The 19261-nt window shown below is 44.2% G+C and overlaps 1 protein-coding gene across 8 annotated transcripts in view; it reads left to right on the top strand.

Annotated features, from left to right (window-relative positions):
• Positions 1-19261, top strand: part of LOC143943350 (uncharacterized) — a 649830-nt gene that overhangs the window by 230139 nt on the left and 400430 nt on the right. For 2 of the 8 annotated variants that reach the window (XR_013264923.1, XR_013264926.1), the window contains one exon: positions 3339-3650. The exons of the other annotated variants lie outside the window; for them this stretch is intronic. The gene's annotated coding sequence lies outside the window, so the exon portion shown is untranslated. Of the gene's footprint in view, positions 1-3338; positions 3651-19261 lie in introns of those variants that run through there. 8 annotated transcript variants of the gene reach the window in all.

Below are 19261 nucleotides of genomic sequence, written 5' to 3'. Positions count from 1 at the left end.
GTTCCCGCATGCTCTACTTCTGCTGCCAAGAGCTTCATGTCCATCAGAGTATGAGAACTGTTGCCGATTACGCCATTTAATTCTGTACTCTGGCAGCAGAGGTCGTTTGGCACAATGAGGCCCTCATGGCTGCCTTTTCTCATGGTCTCTCAGATAACATCAAAGATGAGATATCAGCCAGAGTCATACCTAAAGACTTGGAGACTCCCACCCTTGCCTCCCATGCCTCCTGGTACCGAGTCTGCCAGTGAAGTAGAACCCATGCATTTGGTTATTGTGGCCAGGCAAGTCCCTTCTTGAAGTCTTGTCCTACCCGTCTGGAAACGCTTACAACTGAGGTCCTGTAGGGGACAGACCTTAGGTGGCATTGTTGCATTCCCCAGTTACCTTGAAGGTTAAGCCTCTAGTTCTGGTTACCCTTTCGTGGTCTGATTCGTCCATCGATAAACACAGGCTCCAATCGACTCTGGGGCTGCAGGCCTGTTCATAAACTTTGTGTCTCACCACTCGATTCTGCTGTAGTTTCATGCCACTCCACTTGCCATTGAGGCTATTGATTATAGATCTCTACAGCCTACCCGGTTTCAAGTCATTTCCTCTTCTTGTTGTCCAGTGATTATTGGTTACACACATCCCTCTTTTGGTTGGCTTCGTGCTGAGGTTCTTTCTTGGTCGCCACAATGCAGTAAGATATGTTTTCATTAAGTGGCTAAGGTCTTGTGCACCTCTTCCCTCTTCCCTCTCCTCCTTGCCAGAGGAGTTCTGCAAAATTGGACTTTGACCTCCACACTGGCCCTATGATTGTGCAGTTGACCTTCAACCAGTTGCTATGCTTCCCCGTGGCTGGGTTTACCCTATGTCTGTCTTGGAGGATAAAGCTATGGAGGACTATGTTGCTGATTCACTTTCTTGTGGGTTCATCCACAAATCCTCATCTCCTGCTGGTGCTGGCTTTTTCTTTGCAAGAAAGAAAAGTGGTGACCTCAGAACTTGTATCGATTATAGGGGTCTCAGTCGCATGCCGATTAAGAACGCCTACCCGATTCTGTTGATTACAAAATTATTTGACTCCCTCCCTTCACAAAGCTCAATCTGAGAGGGGCATACAATCTTGTGATGATCAAGGAGGGCGACAAATGGAATACTGCCTTTAACACCAGGACAGGACATTATGAATACCTTGTAATGCCGTTTGGTCTTTGCAGCGCTTCTGCAGTTTTTCAGGAGTTCATCAACAATGTCCTCTGAGATATGTTGCAACAATGTATGGTGGTTTATCTCAATGATTTTACAATATTATATGTGGTTTTTAGCATGCCCTGCGTGTATGCGATTCTGTGCCTTTTTTTGTGTCATTCAGTATGCTGTACATGATTTCACAAGGTATAATAAAATGTTCTTTGCCAAGACTGCTCTTTGATCTACATCTCTCTTTCAAATTCCTCAAAAAACTCCCCCCGTTTTGCTGAAACACATAAAAGCAATAATGTGTTTTATATCCCACATGCTTACTCTATATAGTGATTGGCCTCATTCAAAGTCCCACCGACCAAACTTTCTCACGTATACCAATTGTACCATTTTTACCATTGTATTAAAAAGTGTGATTTTTACTGCATTTTCTGTCTCCATCTGTTTCATGATTCCTGACAGAGAGGCAGTGATTTACCAATATCACAAAATGAGACCAGATGGATATACTGAAAATTCATATAGGGTGGAGGGTGAGAAGGGTAAGGTTCTGTATATTTATATTCATACCACATAGACTTGAGAGTGGGGGGGAAGCGAAGGGAAAGGAAAGACAGATTCTGGTGGTAGGGAACTCAATTCTTAGGACAGAGAGGGCAATCTCTAACAAAGACCTGAACCGTCAAACTGTATGTTGTCTACTGGGCGCTCGGGCTCAGCACATCATGGATCTGGTGGACAGATTACTTGGAGGGGCTGGGGCAGACCCGGCTGTCATGGTGCACGTTGGCACCAATGACAAAGTCAGAGGCAGATGGAGATTCCTAAAGAATGATTTTAGGGACTTGGGAGCTAAATTGAGGAAAAAGACCTCCAAGGTAGTAGGGAATGCAGAGGGAGATTAGGGAAGTAAATACGTGGCTGAAGAGCTGGTATAGTAAGGAGGGGCTTGATCCACAGCCGCTGGCTGAGTAGAGTAATGTCGAAAAAATTATCTGCACTCCGGTTGCTTTTAAAATTTCTTAATTTTATTGAATAGCCACAGTGAACAAACGCAGATTAAGTCAGTAGACATGCTTATAAGGCCTTGTTCATAACCCATACGTGGCATGTTCACCAATGCCAGGAGCCTGGCTGAAAAGATGGGTGAACTAGAGATACTGATGTACGAGGAGGATTTGGATTTTGTGGGAATTTCAGAGACCTGGTTCAACAGCTCTCATGATTGGCTGGCAACCATTCAAGGGTATACCCTTTATTGCAGGGATAGAGAGGCTAAAAAAGGGGAGGGTTATGCCTATATATCAAGAATAATGTACAAGTGAGTGTGAGAGATTAAATCGCCAAGGGAGCTAGGGAGGAGGTGGAATCCTTATGGGTAGAGTTCAAAAGGGATGAAGTTAAGGGGAAAATATTACTGGAAGTATGCTATAGGCCCCCTAACCTGAGGGAGGAGGGGGAGTCCGATCTCCTATCACAAGTTGGATTAGCAACAAGTATGGGAAGTGTTATCATAATGGGGGATTTTAATTATCCAGACATACACTGGGAGGAGGGAACCACACATTTGTTTAAGGCTCACCAGTTCCTAAATGTCTTGCAGGACAATTTGGTGGTTCAGATGGTAGACGCACCAACTAGAAATAAAGCGTTACTGGATCTACTGATTACCAACAATACAGACCTGATCGCGGATGTGGAAATTTGGGGCAATTTAGGAAACCGTGATCACAGGTCAATTGGCTTCAGTGTAAATCACACAAATAGGAAACATAAGGGGAATACAAAGACACTGAATTTCAAAAGAGCCAACATCCCTAAACTACAAACCTTGTTAGAAGGCATGAATTGGGATAAAATCTTAGGAACAAAGAACACGTAGGAGAGATGGGTTTACTTTAAGAGCATATTAAATAAGGGCATTAGCCAATGCATCCCATTGGGTAATACATTTAAAAGAGCGAACAAAAGTCCTTAATGGCTTAATTCCAATGTAAAAATGCATATAAAAGCAAAGGAGAAAGCCTTAAAAAAATACAAGGTTGAGGGATCATCATCAGCATTCTGTCAGGGCTGGCTTAGCCCTTCCTCCTCTGGGCTGGCCGTTCAGCTGTCGGCTAATTACCAGCTCTCTTCTCTTTCCACAGTTACCAGCTGTTCCCGATGATGCTCGTCTGACCTGCCTATTTAAAGCCTTCCAGCTCACTTTTTCCTTTGCCTTCACGAGGAACCATCTCCTGCTGTTTGTTTCAAGACTGGCTTGCTGACATCCCTCCTGGCTTCTTATCCTGCTTGCAGTTGCTCTCCTGACTTCTGGCCTGGCTGATTACCCGATCTGGTTAATGAACTTTGGACTGGCTGACTACCTGATCTGGCTACTGGACTCTGGCTATGCTTGACTGCGCTTTTTTCTATTTTCCTTTTTATGTTTATTAATAAACAAGTGGGATTTATTTGTACTTCTGTCCCAGCCTGATTCATGGTTCCTGACACATTCAGACTTTATAAAGAATGCAACAAGAAATGTAAGGGTGTAATTAGGGCGTCTGAGATAGAACATGAAAGACACACAGCGGAGGAGAGCAAAAAAAATCCCAAGAAATTCTTTAAGTAAACCGTAAAAAAAGGGAGGACAGACCATATTAGCCCCATAAAGAATGAGGAAGGACATCTGGTTACAAAGGATGGGGAGATAGTGAAGGTATTGAATATATTCCTCTGCTCAGTCGAGGGAATTGGTGGGCTTCAGTAAACAAAACTGCAGTGTTTATCCTTATGACACATCACAGGAAGCACCTCCATGTTTACCAGAGGACAGAATTAAAATTAGACTTGGGAAACTTAACATTAATAAATCACTGGGACAAGATGACTTGAATCCGAGGGTACTTAGGGAACTCAGTCAAGTAATTGCCAGACCATTATTCCTAATTTTTACTGACAGTCTGACTGGAATGGTACCAGGTGATTAAGGAAAAGCCAATGTAGCACCAATATTTCAAAAGGGCCCAAACCTGATCAACGTGCATTGGATCAATTGTCTTTTACCTACAATGATTTGCTTCACTCCTAATATATCTTCAGGATCTACTTAACTGCCTAGACTGCCTTGGTCCTTATTTGCTCCCCAGGTTTCTCCTATGTGGTCATTGCATATGAATCCTTTCTTAAGATGTTATCCTTGTTCCTAATCTGCCTTCTCCCCCCCCCCGGTCCCCTCCCCCCCCCTTTTTTTTTTATTTGTCCTTCCCTACCTCTCCCTCCTCCCCCCTCCCCCTCCCCTCCCTCTTAATTACTTGGATCTATAAAGTGTAATTAGGCACTTGTTCCGCTAGGGAGCCGGTATCAATACCTGTTCTACTTAAGGTTCGAAACAGTCCCCGATTCATCCATTTGGTCCCTGTTGCCCTATGCTATTATAGTATTACTGTTCGTTGAACTCTTCTGTGTTTCACGGTTTCCTCTGCCCCAGGGCTTGCCCTGGATATTTATATCTTCCCTCTTTATCGCTGATTGTGCCTTCTTCTATGCCGTTGTATGTTCTTATTTCTTTTTTTCCTGAATAAAAATGATTTAAAAAAAAAAAAAGGGCCCAAAATACATCCCTGTTAATTACAGACCAGTTAGCCTAACATCAATAGTACAGGAAGCTCTTGGAGGGGGTGATAAGGGACTATATGTCAGAAACCATGAATCAGTCTGAGACAGAAGTACAATTAAATCACACTTGTTTATTAATAAAAAATAAAAAGGTAAATAGAAAAAGCGTAGTCAAGCATAGCCAGAGTCCAGTAACCAGATCGGGTAGTCAGTCAGGCCAGAAGTCAGGGATCCTAGTAGAGCACAGCAAGCAGGATAAGGAGCCAGAAGGAATGTCAGCAAGCCAGTCTTTAAAGGAGATGGTTTCGGTGATGTGACCAAGGCAAAGGCAGAGGGGAAGTGAGCTGGAACTTTAAGTAGGCAGGTCCAAAGAGCATCATCAGGAACAGCTGGTAGCTGTGGAGAAAGAAGAGAGCTGGCAGTTAGCCGACAGCTGAGCGGCCAGCCCAGAGAAGGAAGGGCTAAGCTAGCCCTGACACTATGTACAAGATTTTAGTTAGGAGAACGGTATCATTAGCAGTAATCGACATGGATTCGTGAAGAATTGTTCTTGCCAAACCAATCTATTAACCATCTGTGAGGAAGTGAGTTGCCATCCAGATAAAGGAAGGCCCATAGACGGATTTTGCAAAAGCATTTGACAGCATTTGACACAGTTCCCCATAAACGTTTACTGCACAAAATATGGTCCGTTGGCAAAGACCGTAGGGTAATTACATGGATTGAAAACTGGCTACAGGGGCGAGTTCAAAGGGTGGTGATAAATGGGAAGTACACAGAGGTGGGTAGTGGGATCCCCCAGGGTTCTGTGCTGAGACCAATCCTATTTATTGTTCATAAACGACCTGGAGGTTAGGGTAAACAGTTCAATCTCTGTATTTGCAGACGATACGCTAAGAAGCTAAGCAGGGAAATATCTTCTCCGCAGGATGTGGAAACCTTGCAAAAAGATCTGAACAAATTAATGTGATGGGCAACTACATAGCAAATGAGGTTTAATGTAGAAAAATTTTATATAATGCATTTGTGTCTTTTTTCAACCTCACCTTCTATGTAACTTACCTTTGTCCCCTGAAGAAGTGACGTGGGCATGACGTAATGGGTAGGGCGTGAGCGGAGGCATATCGGAAGTGACATCAGTAAGGGTACGCATTTGGCACTCGTGGATTCTTGTACAGTTCTTATTATTTTAATGTTAGTAGTAGCTGTTTACCTATAAATAAAACTTTATAAATCTAATAACATCATGGGAGTGTTTTTTACATACATATAACCAAGGATTCTGTGAAGAGAGGTCCTCAGGATCACCATAGAGAATACATCCACCATAGATATCTGTTGATTGGGAGGAGAACAGGACCCCCAGAGGTGAGCAGATGTATTACCAGCTTTGAAATATTTTCCAAAGCCTTATTAAAGGGGAGTTCCACCCAAAAGTGGAACTTCCGCTTGTTGTATTACTCCCCCCCTCCAGTGCCACATTTGACACCTTTTGTCACCGCCCAGGCTCCTTCCTCCTCCCGCCTCCTTCCCTGGCTGCATGCCAGTAGGAGAGAGGAGCGGAGTCTCACGTGTACACAGTAGGCTTCCTGGCGTGAAGCCATAAGGCTTCTGATTATTAAGTGTCAGCAGCTGCTGGCTTTTAATTTTTGCAGCGGTGGTGGACCTCCGCTTTAAGGTGAGAGGCTAGTGCACATTGACGTGACACCATGTTGGAAAAGGGAAGAAAAATACATCCATATAGACACTTATAATTATAGGTAAAGGGATGCACCATTTAAAAAAAGGACTGCTTTTTATTGCTGGGGCAGCAATTCTTTTTTATGCTACCACTAATCACAATACCGTGTATTTTTATATGATTGTATATCGTGTTATTTCTCATGAATAGCACATTTTGTATTTAATCTTTACTATAGACACAAGAGTTTACACACAACCCCTTTTTTGCAGGCATTACACATTTTTTGGGTCAACCAGAAGACACCAGTGTGGGGAGTTAAGGCCTCCTTCCAAAGGAGATTGCATTTAAAGGCAGAATTTAGGCCTTTTGCGTTTATAGTAGTGATTATGAGGGCCATAGTAATAATTTGCATGCAGGGTAGGAAGTGTAAGGAGAGAGACTATACCTTCCAGGCAAATCAAACAGGCACAATATACAGAATTTTGCTGGGAGTACAGTTGCAATAAACAAAAAGAGAAATAAAAGTTTTACACTGTCTGCGATACGGTATTTAGAACACAATAAAATACTTACACTTAGAGTTGCAAATGGTGCTCAAGTGAAACCAAACAATAACAAAGCGTACGAATTGGTGTGCTTAGCACACTATATCCTGGGGGGTGGAAAAAAGAGAACAAAATAACACGTATATATAGAAAAAGAAAAAAAGAATTTCGTGGGTAGTGAGTCCCGACCATGGTGGGTAAGGTAGATGAGAGGACTGGGTATGGTAATGAACTAGTCATCTAAATCCAGATTAGGTGTCGTCTTGCCGGTGGCAGTTGCTCTAGAAGGATTTTTGTTTTGACCAGAGTCTCTGTAGGCAATGGGAAGAAGAGCCCAGTTTGTCAGCTTCTTGTAGCCATGCTTGGGGGGTGAGGATGGGGACAGTTTGCTGCTGATAGGTGACCAGCAGTTTTGTCAGAAATCCCCATCTATAAGTAATTTTTTTCTGCTGGAGAATGGAGATAACTGGTGTGAAAGATTTGCGCATTTCCATTGTTGTTGGGGAGAGTTCAGTGAACAGATTGATATTAGTATACGGAGCAGGCAGTGATTTTGAGGACCTGGCAATGGAGAGGATTTGCTCTTTAATTTGGAAGAAGTGGATCCGGGCTAGAATGTCTCGCGGAATATCATCAGGTAGATGTGATGGTTTGGAGATCCTGTGAGCCCAGTCAATCAGAATATCATTGGTGCTGAGGTGCGGGAGCAGGGTTAAGAATAACTGCTGCAAATAGGGAATAATTTTATTCGATTTTATCGACTCTGGAATTCCTCTAAATTTTATATTGTTGCGCCTGGAGCAGTCCTCCAAATCTGCTAATTTCATTTTTATGTGATGAATTTCCTCGGTATGGTGCTCATGTGCATCTAAAAGCTTGTTATGGGCTTTAGAAGTCTTGCATATTTTCTTCTATAGCATCTGTTCTTTCCTCCAAGCAAGTTATTTTATCATGCATCTAAAACATGGAGATTTGTAGCTCTTTATGTAAATCCTTCTGAAGGGTTAATAGCATAGATTTCAGCATTTCTTCAGATACTGGATTGTCTGTGACAGGGACAGCGGCTAGTGAGGGAGTTTGATCTGTGTCATGTATGCCTGCAACTAATGCTGACCATAGTTGCTTCTTAGCATGAGGCTCTATGCATGGGGAGTAACCAGGGAAGGTTGCCAGTCTCTTACCTCTATCCACTTGCTGTGTCCCTAGAGCTTCAATCGGAGGTGACAGGGTGTCCATGCTGTCCGTGTGGATGCTGGTGGAGCTTTACGCTGAGCGGTGTGGAGATTTCTGGGCGCTTTGCGATGGATGCCTTGTGTCAGCGTGCCGTGGATCTCCTGAGCTGGCGCCATCTTAGGCTGACTGCATGGCTGTGGGGGAGTGGTAGTAATGTGTCAGGAGGCGCAGAGCAGGTGGCTTATGCCTCTTTCTAGACATACCCCGGGGAGTCCTCTGTCCTTCCCCGCTCAGCTAGTGGGCTAGGGGGAAGGAAAGGCACTGATTGTTGCTTTTATCCCACCCAGTGGAGCAGAGCTGTGAAGTCAGGCAGCCAACCCGGTCAGCAACAGGCCTGCCCCCCATAATAGATCTTTTTTAGGAAGAGGTGCAGTGAACCACTGAGGAGAAGAACCAAGAGGGATGAGAAGAAGTCCAGAAAGAAAACAGGATGTAGAGCAGGTAAGAGAAAACAAATGAAAAAGAGAATAATTGGATGAGTATTCAACTTGAGTGGGAAACCTGAACCCAGGAAAAACTAAAGGTGCTTGATAAAGGTCTAAAATATGCACCCAAAAGAAATAGACAAATTCCAAACATATATAGGTGTACAAAAATGATATAAGGAAACTCGACATTAAAAATATATATTAGGAAATCCCATGAAGTTCATTACGACCACACAAGAGAACAAAGGAATCGTACATAGCAGCTTGTGAAATAAGTCCATATTTAACCTTAGAAGTAATGATAATAAGCATATTGAGATGTTCAAGAAATTAGTACTAAAAGATGTGAGAGAGCTGAAGATCAAGAAAAGAGAAGAACCCATCCACATACAAACAGGCATTAAAAAAAATTATGAAAATCAATGATGTAGTAATAAGACCAGCTGATAAAGAAGGAGGGATTGTGAGCCAATCCAAAGAAAAATACAATGAAACAATACTAAAACTACTGGACGACGAAGATACATACCAGAAATTGCATAGAAATCCCATCAACAAACACGAGAAGTGGAAAAAGTGGTCCCTTTGGGACAAAAAATTGGTATTTTGGAGAAAAGAGAAGCCAAATATTTGATCCTTGAAACATGTCGGATTCCTATGATCTACTCGGTACCTAAAATCCACAAAGACAAAGAAGACCCTCCACCAAGACCTATAGTGAGCAGAATAGAATCAATAACAGCTAGAATGGGCTAATACATGGATACGTTTTTACAGCCAGTAGTACAGAACACCAAGGCATACCTGAGAGATACAAAATGCATCCTTTAACTGTTAGAAAATATGGAAGTTAAAGAAGGTCTTATAATTATGGCGACAGTAGATGTATCCTTGCTATACATGATCATTCATCATCACCAGGAATGCAAGGCCACCAAATGGACACTTGGACAATACACCTCATTACCATGCACACAAAGAAAATATCTCATTAAATGTATAGACTTCTGTCTGAAAAACGACTTCTGGTAACAATACACATTTTACCAACAGAAAACTGAAGTGGCAATGGGAGCTAAATTTGCACCCAGCGTTATTCATGGCCCAATGGGAAGAAGAATCGATCTACAAGAATACACCATCAGATTTGATATTTTACAAAAGGTACATCAATGATGTAATTATTCTATGGAAGGAAGACCAAGACACACTAACCAGCTTCCTTGAAGGGTTGAATCAGAACAACCGGTACATTCAACTCTCATGAAACATCACCGAGAAAATTATCTCCTTCCTAGATCTGGAAATCACGCAAGATGGTAACAAATGGATAAGTGTCAAATGATGTGATTTAGATGTAAATGGACTACACTGAACAAGCAAAGAAATGAGACAGAGGTTCATCAATAAAGGATACAACCATCAAAGAAAAAATTAATGAAGTAGCAGAAATGGACAGATTGTTGTGTTTCGAATCCTTTAATAATGTCACTCAACAATTAGATAATGCCCCTTATTGTGTTCAATTACAATGTACAATACAAAGACAAATAGAAAAAAATTATACAAAGACATTGGCATATAGCTCAACCACATATTCCACCTTTAATTGAAACTGGGATCTGCTTGCTAATTCTGTGTATGTGTCAGCTAAACCACATCTTGTACCTTTAATTGAAACTGGGATCTACTTGCTAATTCTGTTTATGTGCTTTTTGGTGATCTATGCTGCCTTCAAATTCTTTGCCTCTGTCCATATCACAATGATGTTTATTTTACTTTCTTATTGTCTATACCTAAATTATGAGATTTTCCTATATTTACGGCTCTGACCTTTCTGCTCTCTTGCTGTGTCTTGTAGTGATGTCAGGGCTGGCTTAGCCCTTCCTGGCTGCTCAGCTGTCAGCTTATTGACAGCTCTCATCTCTCTCCACTCTTACCCAGCTGTTCCTGATCCTGCTCTTCTGACCTGCCTACTTAAGGCTGTCCAGCTCACTTCATCTCTGCCTTCGTCTTGGTCACATCACAAGAAACCATCTCCTCAATGGCAAGTGGAGTGCGTGATACTCCACTTGCCATTGAGGCTCTTGAAGGGAGACCTCTACAGCCAGCTCATGTGACTCATGAGACTGTTCCTTTGTCCATGGCCATAGGGGCTCTTCACCATGAGATAATCCAATTCCAAGTTATTTCCTCACCCAGGTTTCCTCTGGTTATTGGTTATCCTTGGTTACAGAGGCACAACCCCTCTTTTGATTGGTTTAGTGCTGAGGTTCTCTCCTGGTCACCACAATGCAGTGAGACATGCTTCCTGAAGGTATCCAAGATCCTGTGCACCTCTTCACTTTGCTCCCTGCCGGAGGAGTAAGGCAATTTTAGCGATGTCTTTGACAAAGGTCAAGCTGGTAGTTTACCTCCACACCGGTCTTATGATTGTGCAATTGACCTTCAGCCTGGTGCCATACCTCCTTGTGGCCGGGTTTATCCTTTGTCGGTCTTGGAGGATAAGGACATGGAGGAGTATGTTGCAGACACACTTTCTCCTAGGTTTCATCTGAAATTCCTCGTCTCCTGCTGGTGCTGGTTTCTTCTTTGTGAAGAAGAAGAGCGGTGAACTGAGACCTTGTATTTATTATAGGGGTCTCAATCGTGTCATGATTAAGAATGCCTACCCAATTCCATTGATTACAGTTATTTGACCCCCCTCAAGGGAGCAACAGTTTTCACAAAGCTTTATTTGAGAGGGGCATACAATCTCGTGCGGATTAAAGAGGGAGACAAGTGGAAAACTGTGTTTAATACCAGAACCGGCCATTCTGAATACCTCATAATGCCTTTTGGCCTTTATAATGCCCCGACAGTTTTCCAGGAATTTATTAACGATGTCCTCCGAGATTTGTTGCAATTATGTGTGGTGGTTTATCTTGATGATATTCTCATATTTTCCAAGTCCCTGGAGATCCACCACACAGATGTCTGTCGTGTGCTTCAGAAACTAAGAGAGAACAATCTCTATTGTAAACTGTAGAAGTGCAAGTTCCATCGTGAACAGGTTATATTCCTGGGCTATGTCATTTCCACTGCTGGTTTTTCGATGGACCCAGAGAAACTTTCGGCAGTCCTACAGTGGCCTCGACCTGTGGGTTTACATCCTCTGCAGCGTTTCCTGGGCTTTGCCAACTACTATTGGAAATGTATTCATAACTTCTCGTCTCTGGTCAAGCCCCTGACTGATATGACCAGAAAGGACGGTAACCCACAGAGTTGGTCTCCGGAGTCCATTAAGGCCTTTGAGACTCTCAAGGCTGCCTTTGTTTCTGCTCCTGTGTTGGCACATCCTGATCCTACGTTGCCTTTTATCCTAGAAGTTGATGCTTCTCAGACTGGAGTTGGCACCTGTGACAGACCTAGCCGGGACACAGGCTTTTTGAGAGGACTGAATGCGAGCCTCTTGCCGATGGATTATGGGCCCTGGATTTTAAGGGGCACAAGGTGAATGAGAACCCCACTATAATCTGTGCTAGTCCGATTTAATGCTGTATATATGTATATATAATGTGTGTTGTCTCATGCTGTTGGGACACAAACTGTTAGATGCTAATGTCATGAACTCCAGCCACCTGTATGTTGTGTAAATGAGTCTAGTCTGAGTATTGAGTATTCACACGTTGTTTGTACTAATTAACCCTGTGTTTATGTTTATGTTAATGTTTATTAAATTGTTAGTGAGCTAGGAGCCTAAAAGTCTTGTCTCTCAGTCAACTAGTCTGAGTGTTGATTTAGATAATTAGCTCATGCTAATTAGGTTAGGTTTTAGTCTTCTACTGTATTATAAATACTTGGCATTTTGGTTCTAATAAATGAGTCCATGTTGGCACTAAGCAAGTGTTGTCTTGTTTTGTGCTTGTGAGCGGTTGGAATATCTGATCTCTATATTCAGATTTAGGAAGCGGTACACTGACAGAAGCACTCAATCGGAGTGTGGGATCGGTTCCGTCACAGCACCCTTCTGTCTCAATGCCCTAACTCTGAGAGCGATATGCATCTTTTCTAAGAAATTGTCACCTGCTGAGTGCAATTACGAGATTGGTGACAGAGAGCTGTTGGTGATCATTTTAGCCCTGAAAGAATGGAGACATCCCTTTGAAGGTACCACTGTGTTGGTTCTCATTCTTACTGACCATAAAAATCTCACATTCTTGTCTGAGGCTAAGTGCCTATCTCCCAGAAGGGTGTGATGGGCTCTTTTCTTGTCGAGTTTTAATTACATTGTCTCATTCTTACCCGGTACTAAGAATGTAAGGGCTGATGCCTTGTTACAACAATTTTCCTCCACTTCCAAGTCGGAGTCGGTTCCGGTTCCTATGATTCCTCCTGATCATATCTTGGCTACGGTTTGCACCAGTCTTACTTCTCCTTTGGGTGACAAAATTCTTGCTGCTCAGGTCCATGCTCCTCTTGAGAAACCCTGTGACCGCTGTTTTGACCCAGAGAGTCTCCATACTGCCATGCTCCAGACTTATCATTCTCCCAAGGCAGCTGGCCATCCTGGGAAGAATCAACTCATTTGGGCCATTTCCCAACAATTCTGATGGCCTAGTCTAAGGACTGTCTTCATAGCTGCCTGTTCCATGTGTGCTCAGAGTAAGACTCCACAACGCCTTCCAGTGGGCCTCCTACAACCCATACCCAATGGAGAGAGGCCCTGGACCCACCTGTCTATTGATTTAATTGTGGAGTTGCTCAACTCCCAAGGCAACACTGTTATCCTTATGGTGGCTGACCGATTCTCGAAGATGTGTCATTGTAGTCCACTTAAGAAATTGTCTACTTCTAAGGAACTGGCTTCCATTTTTGCTCGGGAGATCTTTCGCTTACATGGGCTATCCAAGGTGATTGTCTCGGACAGGGGCAGTCAGTTTGTCTCCCGGTTCTAGTGAGCCTTTTGTGCACAGTTGGGAATTCAGCTTGCATTATCTTCTGCGTATCACCCACAGTCTAATGGGGCCGCAGAGCGAGCCAATCAGTCCTTGGAGCAATTCCTACGTTGCTATATTTCTGGCCACCATAACAACTGGTCAGACCTATTACCATGGGCAGAGTTTGCTCACAACAGTGTATGTGTTTCATGTCTCCTTATTGAAACCGTTGGTCTGCAACTGATTTACCACCTCGTGCTATGTCCTCACCCTATACAGGTTGATAACCATGAGGAGTATGAGGTATAATCCATTGTTGACTCCCCTTAGGTTCCATAGGTGCATACAGTACCTGGTGCATTGGAAGGGGTATGGTCCGGAGGAACGCTCCTGGGTTTCATCCTCTGACGTACATGCCCCTGTCCTCCTCCACGATTTCCATAGTCGTTTTCCCCTCAAGTCCAGTGGCCCTCCGAGGGAGAGGGTTCATTGAAGAGGGGGTATTGTCAGGGCTGGCTTAGCCCTTCCTTCTCTGGGCTGGCTGCTCAGCTGTCGGCTTATTGCCAGCCCTCATCTATCTACACAGTTACCCAGCTGTTCTTGATCCTGCTCGTCTGACCTGCCTATTTAAGGCTGTCCAGCTCACTTCGCCCTCTGCCTTCGCCTTGGTCACATCACAAGAAACCATCTCCTGCGTTGTTGTTTAAAGACTGGCTTGCTGACATCCCTTCTGGCTCCTTATCCTGCTTGCTGTTCCTCCACTTGGATCCCTGACTTCTGGCCTGGCTGATTACCCAATCTGGTTATTGAACTCTGACCTGGCTGACCACTCGATCCGGTTACTGGACTCTGGCTATGCTTTGACTATGCTTACTTTATTTATCTTTTTATTTTTTATTAATAAACAAGTGTGATTTAATTGTATTTCTGTCTCGGTCTGATTCTTGGTTTCTGACAAGTGAGCCTTGGTGTGAGAAGTTCATTCTGTTAGCCATGTGTTCCTCCTATGCAATCCTGACTAATTGACAATACCCCCTCCCAAATTCAGTATAAATGTAGGCCTTACCTTCAGCGAATGCACAAAGCCAAAATACACAACAGACTTCTGCAGAACACTAAACAGAATATCGGTGACCTTATTCTCCATCAAACTTCACCCATCTTCTCCACCTCTCTCCTGTCTTTACCTTATTACTGCACATATCAGCTCCTGCTAATTCTGAACCCATATACCAATAAAATCTGCAGGACACTGGGACATGTCCCCCCACATAAGTCACACTCTTATATCCCCTTTCTCAACCTTCAGGTTCTAACTTCTGGAGATATTTCCCCAAACCCTGGACCACCATCATTTACTTTTGGCCAACCTACCCAGCACCCTCCATCCTCTGACAGCAGCCGCAATCCACACAATCTAATTTCTATTCCTCTTCAGCCTAGAGCCAGCCTCTCCTTCTCCTGTGCCCTTTGGAATGCCTGCTCTGTTTATAACAAACCACCATCCATGACCTATTTATCACTAACTCCCTGAACCTATTTGCAATTTACTGAGACCTAGATTCAAGAATCTTACCTTTCTTCTCCTGCTTCTCTCTCCTGTGGTGGCCTTCTGTGGACTCACTCTCCCAGGCCTAGTGGACGGAAAGGAGGTGGTGTTGGAATCCTCCTATCCCCTCAAAGCACTTTTCAGGTTCTTCATCCAGCTCCCTCTCTGTCCCTCTCTTCATTTGAAGCTCACTGTATTTGTCTATTTTCCCCAGTTTCATTGAGAATTGATGTGATCTATCGGCCGCCTGGACCGGTACCTTGACGACTTCTCTGCCTGGCTACCCTACTTTCTCTCCTCTGAAATTCCAACAATCATTCTTGGTGACTTCAACATCCCTGTTAATCTTAACACTCCCGCTACTTCTAAGCTGCTGAGCCTAACCTCTTTTGACCTAAAACAATGGACAAGCGCTTATATTTCACTCCGTTGACAACTGCCTTGACCTCATATTCTCCTACCTATGCACTCCGCACACCCTCTCCAATATTCCTTTTCCTCTCTCTGATCACCACCTTATTAGTTTCACTCTCTCCTTGTCTGCCTCCTCCTTGCCTTCCAAATACCAAACTAGAAACCTTTGCCATCTTAATTTTTCTGCTACAGATTGTCTCTATGACAAAATCTCATCCTTGTCCTGTGCCAACTTGACCACTTCTGTCTACAACAGTTCACTGTCATCCACCCTAGATGCCTTCCCCCCCTAACTATGCACAGAATCAGGCCCCGCCCTCTACACCTCTGGCAGACAGACAATACCAGAAGCCTCAAAAAATGTAGCTGCGCTCTTGAGCATCTGTGGCGTAAAACTAAGCCACAGCAAGATTTCAGCCAATATAAATCTGCCCTCCAAAAATATAATTCCTGCATCCACACTGTCAAACAGACCTACTTTATCACTCTCATTAACACCCTCTCACGCAGTATCCATCAACTCTTGTATACCTTTACCACTCTACTTCGTACTCCTTTACCCCCACCCACTAACTTACTCACTGCCCAGGAGATTGCTAATCACTTCAAAATTAAGATTGAGATAAGACGTCTTAAGATCTCCGCTCTATAGACATCTCCCTCACTTTGCAATCGATGTCCCCATGCACAATCAATACTTCCCTCTTTTAACCCAGCTACTATAGAGGAAGTCACTAAAGTTTTTTCTAATGCCCACCTAACCTCCTGCCCCCTGGACCCTGTTCCTTCTAAAATACTACAGTCACCCTCTGACTCAATCCTATACTCCTTAACTCATATCTTCAACCTCTCACTGTCTACTACTGGCAACTTCCCCAACCCTCTAAAACGCGCTAGTCACTCCCATACCAAAAAAAGGCCTCAGACCCCACCAATCTTAACAACCTAAGACCCATCTCTTTACTCCCTTTTGCCTCCAAACTCCTTGACAGTTTAGTCTACAACTGAGCGACCACCTCATTGAGAATAGCTTTCTTGGTCCCCTTCAGTCGGAATTTTGCCCACAGCACTCCACAGAAACTCCCCTCCTAAAACTCACAAACAACTTACTAACAGCCAAAATCAACGGTCATCATTCCATACTCTTATGCCGTGTACACACGATCAAACAATCCAGTGGAAAAGTCCGGCGGACTCAAGTCCGCCCGTGTGTAGGCTCCAGCGGACTTTTTTTACCCAAAAGTCCGGCGGACTAAGATTGGAGTTTTGCACACCAATCTGTCCGCCGGACTTGCATTTCGGCGGACAGTACGCCCGTGTGTGTGCCAGTCCGCCGTACTTTTGAAATGAATGGACTTTTCCCGCCCGGAGAAAAGTCTGCTCATTTTGAGCGTGGCTCCAGGTAGCTGGGACCATTGAAGGAGGCGTCGCTGGCCCGTCACCAGGTATGGACTTAAAGGGGAAGCCCTACACCAAAAAAATGGCGTGGGGGTTCCCCCCTAGGTCCGTATCAGACCCTTATCCGAGCACGCTACCGGGCCAGCCAGGAAAGGGGGTGGGGACGAGCGATCGCCCCCCTCCTGAGCTGTACCAGGCCACATGCCCTCAACATGGGGGGTGCCTTGGGGAAGGGGGGGCCACGTGGCCCCCCACCCCAAAGCACCTTGTCCCCATGTTGATGAGGACGAAGGGCCTCTTCCCGACAACCCTGGCCGTTGGTTGTCGGGGTCTGCGGGCGGGGGGCTTATCGGAATCCGTGAGCCCCCTTTAATAAGGGGGCCCCCGGATCCCGGCCCCCCACCCTATGTGAATGAGTATGGGGTACAATGTACCCCTACCCATTCACCTGTGAACAAAATGTAACCTAGTCCGCCACAAAAGTACCGTGTGTGGGGAGGTAGCTTGTTCGGAAAGTCCGGCAGACAGTCCGCCAGACTAAGTCTGCCGGATAGTCTGATATGTGTGTACGCGGCATTACTCTTACTCTTGGACCTTTCTGCTGCCTTTGATAAAGTTGGCCACTCCCCCCTCCTCAAAAAACTCAATTTGTTGGGTCTCCATGGCTGCACTCTCCGTTGGTTCAAATCTTACAAATCTCGTTGCACCTTCAGTGTCACTTACATCTCCACTTTCTCTTCTCCAACTCCTCTTTCCGTTGTGGTCCCCCGAGGTTCTGTCCTTGGACCACTACTATTCTTGATCTACACATCCTCCCTGGGTCAGCTGATAGGCTCCCATGGCTTTCACTACCATTTATATGCTGATGACACCTAAATCTATCTCTCTGCCCCTCAGCTCATCCCATCAATCTCGTCACGCATCACTGATCTACTAACAGCCATATCAGCCTGGTCAAACCACTTCCTCAAACTTAATCTAAAACTGAGCTCTTAATATTTCCTCACGTGCCCCTTCCCCTGACTTCTCTGTCAAGATCAATGGCACATCTATCAGTCTGTCCCCACATGCCAGGGTGCTAGGGGTAACCTTAGACTCTGAACTGTCCTTTCAGGCCCACATACAATCACTGTCCAAATCATGCCGCCATATCCTCTGCAACATTTCCAGAATACGCCCCTTTTTAACTAATGACACCACCACACTTCTAATTCACTCCCTGGTCATCTCTTGCCTCGACTACTGCAACTCCCTCCATATTGGATTACCTGTACATAGACTACCCCCCCAGTCCATAATGAATACCGCTGCAAGACTCATCCACCTTACCAACCATTCAGTGTCCTCCGCCCCTCTCTGCCAATCTCTCCACTGGCTTCCACTCACCCAACGAATAAAATTCAAAGTACTAACAATAATTTACAAAGCCATCCATAACTCTGCCCTCAGCTACATCACTAACCTAGTCCCAAAATTCCAACCAAACCGCTCTCTTCGGTCATCCCAAGACCTCCTGCTCTCTAGCTCCCTTGTCACCTCCTCCCATGCTTGCCTCCAGTATTTCTCCAGAGCTTCTCCAAACCTTTGGAACTCCCTACCCCAATCTGTCCAACTGTCCCCTAATCTAACCATCTTTAGGCGATCCCTGAAAACCCTCCTCTTCAAATAAGCCTATCCTGCTACTAACACTGTTTTACTTCCTCCATCAGCTCATCCCTCCATAGTTATTACCTTTTGTATCAATTGACCCTTCCTTTTTAGATTGTAAGCTCTAACGAGCAGGACCCTCTGATTCCTCTTGTCCCAATTTGTAATGTCTGCCCTCATGTTGTAAAATGCTGCGCAAACTGTTGGAGCTATATAAAACCTGTATAATAATAATATAGTACAAAGGGATAAACATCTCCATACCATACTACTGAACAAACCCAATTTCATATATAAAAGGGCCCCCACCATTCGAGTTAAAGTAGTAAAAAGTGTTTTATGAGTTTTACGTTCTTCACAGGAAAAGGCTTCTATCCCTGCAAAAAATGCTACGCATGCACACGTACTAAACGTCCAAATGAAAAAATGTTCAGTTTCACATCTACTAGTACCAGAGCTACATATAATATCAAGGAATTTAAAGGATGTAATACGGAGGGAACAGTTTATGCCCTAGAACAGTAATGGCGAACCTTGGCACCCCAGATGTTTTGGAACTACATTTCCCATGATGCTCATGCACTCTGCAGTGTAGTTGAGTAATATGGGAAATGTAGTTCCAAAACATCTGGGATGCCAAAGTTTGCCATTAC

The sequence above is a fragment of the Lithobates pipiens genome, unplaced genomic scaffold (genome assembly GCF_037356315.1).
Source record: "Lithobates pipiens isolate NorthernLeopardFrog02 unplaced genomic scaffold, aLitPip1_a1.2 Scaffold_30, whole genome shotgun sequence".
NCBI classification, from domain to species: domain Eukaryota; kingdom Metazoa; phylum Chordata; class Amphibia; order Anura; family Ranidae; genus Lithobates; species Lithobates pipiens.
This window is presented reverse-complemented; position numbering and strand designations above follow the sequence as displayed.